The sequence below is a fragment of the Mauremys reevesii genome, linkage group 12, assembly GCF_016161935.1.
Source record: "Mauremys reevesii isolate NIE-2019 linkage group 12, ASM1616193v1, whole genome shotgun sequence".
NCBI classification, from domain to species: domain Eukaryota; kingdom Metazoa; phylum Chordata; order Testudines; family Geoemydidae; genus Mauremys; species Mauremys reevesii.
This window is the reverse complement of record NC_052634.1, coordinates 37,833,516-37,840,528: the sequence shown is the minus strand read 5'-3', so window position 1 is coordinate 37,840,528 and position 7,013 is coordinate 37,833,516. Positions and strand designations below refer to the sequence as shown.

The window sequence follows — 7,013 nt, the reverse complement described above, 5'->3', positions numbered from 1 at the left end:
TTCTTTCTGAGCTCTCACTGGAGCACAATCCCTTTCCTCCTCCCTCCCTGCTAGTCTACGCCAAGCTCATTGGCCGGGAGGGAGAGCCACTCAAATACAGAATTACTCACATCCCAGGGGTCCATGAAGGGAATGAGGAGATGGGCGGGGTGGCACGCGATACCAGCTCAGCTGAGACCGTGAGACCTCGCAGCCTCCTGATCTCAGGCAGCATGGCAGCCGTGGAGCAGAGCAGAGCACGCAGACAGCTTGGAGACAGCCAAAGCGGGGAAGGGCTGCATTGGTCTGGAAGAGGGAGTCGGTGGCTGTCTATCCTGGCGGAGGCAGGGTCGTTTTGCTGTATGCTGGGCCAGGGGCCAGGGAGCCTGCTAGAGTTGCTGAGCTGGGCCTGCTCCTGGCTTTGCTTGGGTTAGAGGAAAGTGGTGAAGATAAGAACGGCCCTCCTGGGTGAGACCGATGGTCCATATAGGCCACTATCCCGTCTTCTGACAGTAACCGATGCCAGGCGCTTCAGAGGCAATGGCCAGAGCAGGCAATCGTCAAGTGATCTATCCCTGCATTGTCTTCTGAGGTTTGGTGCTTGTTTCAGGGGTTAACTCTCAGCCCAGACACACTCCAGGGAGGGAGCGTTGGTGTTTGTGCCGAGGAGCGTGGCTGGGACTCGGACCCCCTTCCCCAGCTCTGGGTAGCACGCCCCCCTCCCTCCCATTTCAGGCTGTGTCCAGCTTAAGCCCACAGAGCCCTTGCCTTTTTTTGCCCGGTGCCTGAGAGTCAGGCCAGCTGCGGGGAATTAGCTCAAGCGGCAGAGCGCTCGCTTTGCATGCGAGAGGTAGTGGGGGACGCTGCCCGCATTCTCCGAGCCGGTCAACTAAGAGCTCCTGATGAGCCTGGTGGACAGGAGAGCCGGCCATCTGACTTTTGGCCTGGCTGCCCGTAGCGGTCAGGCCGAAAAATCAAAAGCCACCCTCCCCAGGCCCACAGCCACCCAGGGGCTCCTCTGCACCATCTTGCCTCCACGAGTGCCACACTCTGACCAGCTGAACCAGGCAAGCCACGGGAAGCTTCTCAAGGTCTTTCCCTGGTGTGGGCTTGGATGCGAAAAGCAACTGGCCATTCATCAGCTGTTGCAAGAAGTGTGCAGAGTAGGAGTAGCGATGGGGCTGTAGCTTTCCACAGCATCTCAATTTGGGCAGCTTTCCATTCCCCTTTTCTGTGTAATGTCCCTCCCACGGGTTTCACTTGCGGAGCTGTACGACTCTGGCAGGGTGGCCATTTAGAAATCTTTTCCTTGCTTTTCTTTTCCACCTGGCCCCAGCCTTAGGACTGTTTGGGTGTTTCAGTGTGTGTGTTTTCCCATTTGGAGGCATTTGGAAGTTTGGAAGGGGAGCTGAAAGAGGCGTCTTTTTCACAAGCAAGTTGGCTTTCTGCACAGGTAGGGCCCTTGGCCGTAAAGCTTAGCTCCGTCAGTGCGTCTGCATGGGGTTCCTCCAGTGCCTCAAGAGCCCGTGCTAAACTCTCGGTGTGGGCGTTTGGTTTGCGCCAGTCAGAGTGCCGTGCCTGCGTCTTCCCAGGGCCGGCTCCCGTGAGGCGCGCATAACTTGGGAGGAAAGGGGTAGAAGAGAAAGCAAGTGAAGCTAACTTCGAGTGGTGGTGCCCCTGGGTGGAGTGGTCCTCCTGCTCCTTCCTGTCGGAGGGGTGGGCTCGAGTGTGGGCTTGGGGGGTCTGGCTGTGGGCGGTGGGAGGATGGTGTCCAGGGAAGTCCCAAAGGTCACCCTGCGCCGGCGGAGTGTGAAGCCTCTCCCCTAGGTTGGGGTGCCGAGTGTTAAGCCTTCCTCTGTGGCTTGGGCTGGGGAGCGTGATCCGGCGTCGGGTCCATTTGGGTGGAGCTGGCGGCCGGCAAGAATTCGGGCCATCAGGTCAACCCTCTGTGGACAATGGGGGCGAGCCGGCAGGCCTGCGATTTTGGCTTCGCGGGCGGGCAGCTCAAGCCTGGCCTCCTATGAGCCTGGAAGGCAGCCGGCCGGGCTCACCCGTCTCCAAGAGCTTCCTTTCAGGCAGCAGGTGGAGCGAGGAGCCCAGGGAGGGGAGACCAAAGAGGTGTCAGGAGCTTGGTCCTGCGCCCAGCAGGGCTCTTGCCCGCTCCCGGCCCACCTGGTTTTGGCCTCTGCCACCCCTAGCAGTCAGCCAAGAGAGCAGAAGTCACCCTCTCACTCCTGGAGTGGCCAGTATGGGGCTTGAACCCATGACCTTGGCCTTATTGGACCACGACCTAGAGCACCACGCTCTAACCAACTGAGCTAGCCAGCCAATGGCAAGCCCTCTCTTGCCTGACCCTTTTGGAAGGAGTCACCGGCTGGCGCGGGGAACGATGTGGCCTCCATTATCGAATGGATGGATCAAGACACCACCTGCCAAGGTAGGGGAATTAGCTCAAGTGGTAGAGCGCTCGCTTCGCATGCGAGAGGCAGCGGGATCAATGCCCGCATTCTCCAGAGGCAAGGCAGCCCCAGGACCTTCTTTTGCCCTTCTTTTAGAAGCCATGGACAGTCAGCCAGCTCAGCTCCTCCAGTGGCCTCCATCCCTCTCCCCGCTTGGCCTCCCAAAAAGCCAGCCCTTGCGGAGCACAAAGCTCCTCCTCCCTGGCCCTTCTCCCCCTTGCCCTCAGCCACCCAGGGGCTCCTCTGCACCATCTTGCCTGAGCCGGTGGAAGTGGAGCCTGGCACTGAGCTGATGCGCTGAGGGTTATTTGCACTGTGCGCTTCACATGGAGGTTAAAACACGGGGCACAGATCTTTGAGCACAACCCTCGTCCTGAGGAATGGGGCGGGGGCTGCATAAAGAGAGACCAGCTCTCCCTGGCAGCTCTACAGTGGCTCTTCACAGGGGCAGTCCCACTGCCAATTGGTACCAGAGTTTTGCCAGCCTCCTTTCCTTGGCTGACCTGGCTCCCCTCTTTGCTAGGGGACCTGGCAGCCCCAAACTTCCCAGAAACCATCATAATGAGGCCAACCTGAGCACAGACACCTGCTCAGCACCCCGGGGTGCAACCCTGAACTCCCGCAATCAGCTACACTCAGCTGCCCACCCAACAAGCGTTACACGCAGGAGCCTTCGTGCCCCGCGTGTTCAGCTCCCTCCCAGCGCCAGCTTTAAACTCCACTGCTCAGTTCTAAGCTTTAGCCACACGGGGGCAGCCTGGAGCTCAGCCAATGCCTCCCGTTGCTGGTTGCATTTCCCGCTCCTCGTGGCAGGTTCACACCCCGCAGGCAGATCTCTGAATCGGAGCCGAACCGTTCCCCAAATCCAGCGCTTTAGCAGCAGCTTTGCTAGGAAAGCGCTGACGTCCCCAAGTAAAGTAAGAGCCAGAGCGCTGTGTCCAGGATCTTCTATCGGTCCCCTCACCGTGGTGTCTGTCAGGCGCAAGGAGAAACCAGGGAAATGTTTTCATGGCGTTTAAGGGCAGAAGGGGCCATTAGCTCAGCTAGTCTGACCCCCGAATAACACAGAATTACACCATGACACATATTGATCCCACAGACCTTAGATAGATCAAAGCGTTTCAGCCCTCAGGAAGGAGGCTAAACTGGGTACCAGAGGCAGCGAACAAGGGGCCCCCAAGGCAATGGCAGGGAACTGACGAGGTGAAATATGCCCTGATGATCCCAGCAGGCGACCCACCCCCATGCCACAGATGTGTGAGTCCCTGTTCCTCCTGCCCTTAAGAATCTCTGGTGGTAAGTGGGTCCCCCCAGTTCCCCAGATAAGAGTCCTCCATGTGGTTTCCCTGGCTTCACCTCCAGATAAGAACATTGTGTGGAGGGAGTGGGAGGAAGGTTGTCTGGCAGATCTGTAAAGGGGGACTGTGTCTCCCTGTCTGGCCCAGGCTCCTGGGAGGAAGTGATCTCAGTGTGTCTGGCTGTCTCCATTCCTCCCACCCATAAGAATCCCTGGTGTGTGGGTGCACCCAGACCATTAAGGATCTCTGGTGGGTGGGTGTCTCTCTCCCGCTAGTCAGGATCTCTGGGGCATGGCTGTATAAAAAGAGACTTTGACTCACCCAGGCTGGGCTGTCATCATGGAACAGACCAGGTCCTTTTGTGGAGGTTTTGCGTTCCTCCAAGGACGTGATCTCAGTGTGTGTGGGTGTCCCTGGTCCTTCAACCCTTAACAATCCCTGGTGCGTGGGTGCGCTGGGCCCCATTACAATCCCCTCTGTCTTACTCATGAGGGATCCGGAGGCTGTGGGTGTTCTCCACACTACCGGGGGTGTCTGGTTCCCCTGTCCCACCTGGTTAATAGTGGAGTGTGTGGGTGTCCCCCCGCCCGTTAAGGATCTGTGTTTTGTGGATGCCCCCATTCTTCTCATTAAGAATGGTGCAACGGAGCATATGGGTGTGTCCCCCACCCCATGAACTAGCTCCCGTGTGTGGTTCCCCTGCCCCCATCCAGGCTCTGTGGTGTGTGGGTGTCACTGTTCCTCTTTTCAAGATCCGTGTTGCAGGGGGGCATCCCTCCCCCCAAGTCAGAATCCCCAGCATGTGGGTGCTCCCATCCCGGCTCTGCGGGGGGGGAGGAAGGTCTAAAAAGAGACCACGTCTCACTCAGGCTATGCTGCAGGGGCTATTCACAGGTGTGATCCCACTACTGATCAGCACAGGAGTTTTGACCTGCTCTGTTTCCAATCTGGGCCGGTTCACCCCTCCTTAGGCAACCTGGGGACCCCAAGCTTCCCCAGAATCACCATATTGATGCTGAACTTAGTGGGGACACCAGATTGGCACAGCCTCCTGCAGCCCAGAACTCCTGAGCTCAAGTGATCCACTGGCCTCAGCCTCCCCAGGAGTTGGGATCACAGGCACCAGCCATGGGGCCCAGCTTCTTTTGTGGCCTGGCAGCTGGAGCTTTAAACTCTGATTGTGAGCTCTGCGCCTTGGCCAGACGGGGACAGCCTGGAACTGGGAAATGCTACTTCTCCCCCCACCCCCGTCTCATGTTGAGCTGCAGGCGCCGCTGTCGTCCCAGGTAAGATCCCGGATGTTTTGGTGCCCCCTTCCCCCGCCCAGAGCCCGAGGAACCTCTGCCCCCCATACAGAATCCTGGGTGTGTGGGTGTCCGTCCCTCTGCAGAGGATCCCGGAGTGCGGATGCCCTTGTCCCCCCCTACAAGATCCTGGGTGTGTGGGTGCCACTCTCCCCCCAGCAGATCTCTGGTGGGTGGGTCCCCATGGTGTGAGTGCTCCCATTCCCCGATACAGGCTGGGGGGGGGGGTATAACTGGCTCTCCCTGTCCTGCCCAGGCGGTGCTACAGCAGCTGTTCACAGGGGCAGCAACCCCACTGTCACCCTGCAGCTTTAACCTGCTCCAGGGGTGACCTGCTTCACCCTCCTGTGGGAGCCTGGGGACCCCGAACTTCCCAGAGTCACCTGATTGATGCCGAGCTTAGCACAGACACCGGCTCAGCATGGCAGGGTGCAGCCCTGACCATAGGCGGCAGGTTTGTATAATTTTTGGTGGGGCCCAAAATGGTGGTGCCCCCCCCACTCCCGCCCTGTAAGCCGATATAAAATGAAGCTACAACACGTCAGTACCACAAGATTACAAGGTTGGAGAAGGGGTAGGGGGTTCCAGAGGCCAGTCAAGGGACAAGGAGCAGGGGGGGTTGGATGGGGCAGAGGTTTGGAGGGGCCGTCAGGGGACAGGCGGCCCGTGGAGCGGCCGGGGCGTCCAGGGGGTTTATCAGGGGACCGGGCGGGGGTGGGGTCCTGGGGGAAAGTTGGGTGGGGTCTCAGGAGGGGGCAGTTGAGGACAAGGAGAAGGGAGGCTTAGATAGGGGCTGGGGTCCCAAGGGGCAGTTAGAGGCAGTTGTCTCGGGAGTGGGTAACGGGGGACAAGGACCAGTGGTGCTTAGATAGGGGGTGGGGGTCCTGGGGGGCAGTTGGGGCAGGGGTCTGGGGAGGGGGCAATCAGCGGCCAGGGGCTGGGATTCAAAGGGCTCTGAGCTGCTGGCAGCCGCGGGGAGCCCTGAGCCCTTTAAATCCCAGCTGCCGCGGCTGGGATTCAAAGGGCTCTGGGCTCTCTGCCCCTGCGGGCAGCCCAGAGCCCTCTGATTCCCAGCCCCGGCTGAGATTTAAAGGGCTCTGGGCTCCCCGCGGTTGCAGGCAGCCCAGAGCCCTCTGATTCCCGGCTGCGGCTGGGATTTAAAAGGCTCTGGGTTCCCTGCAGCAGCGGGCAGCCCAGAGCCCTCTGATTCCCGGCTGCAGCTGGGATTTAAAGGGCTCTGGGCTTCCCGCGGTTGCAGGCAGCCCAGAGCCCTCTGATTCCCGGCCGCGGCTGGGATTTAAAAGGCTCTGGGCTCCCTGCAGCAGCGGGCAGCCCAGAGCCCTCTGATTCCCAGCCGCGGCTGGGATTTAAAGGGGCAAAACCTAGCTCCAAATATTGGTGGAGCAGAGCCCCTGATTTTGAATATTCCTGGGGCTTTAGCTCCACGAGCCCATATAAGTTGGCGCCCATGGCCCTGACCCCTGACAACCAGCTTCCCTCCGCCACCTGCTGCACAGCGAGGATCCCACGTGAGAGCCTTTGTGCCCCACGTGTCCAGCCAGGTCCGTTCCAGCTCCAGCTTTCAACTCTGCTTGTGAGCTCCCATCTCCGGCCACACGGGGGCAGCACTAACGGCCTCATCTAAATTTGACCCTTCAGACTGCAGATTATAACCCAGTGGGGAGATTATAGCCCAGGAAGCCAAATCCTTCCCCAAACTGACAGCTGAAGCAGAAGATCCCCTTGGAAAGATCAGGAATTTTGCCTTTAAAAAAAAAAGGAAAATGTGCATTGTTCTCTTCTGTCCACAGCGAGAGATTGAAGAAACTCAATTGATTTCATTGACTGGAGGTTAAGAGGGGATTTAGTCACTGATTTTAAATACACAGTTTTAAAAATTCCCAGAGGGGGGAATATCTGATTTTAAAGGGTTCTTTAATTCACCAGACAAAGGTTGAACACGACCCCCTTGG

At 58.7% G+C, this 7,013-nt stretch overlaps 1 non-coding gene across 1 annotated transcript; it reads left to right on the top strand.

Moving 5' to 3' along the window:
* Window positions 1–2,419: 2,419 nt before the first annotated feature.
* Window positions 2,420–2,492, top strand: TRNAA-CGC. Its single transcript has one exon. It is a non-coding gene; the product is annotated as a tRNA-Ala (tRNA).
* The last annotated feature ends 4,521 nt before the right edge of the window (window positions 2,493–7,013 follow it).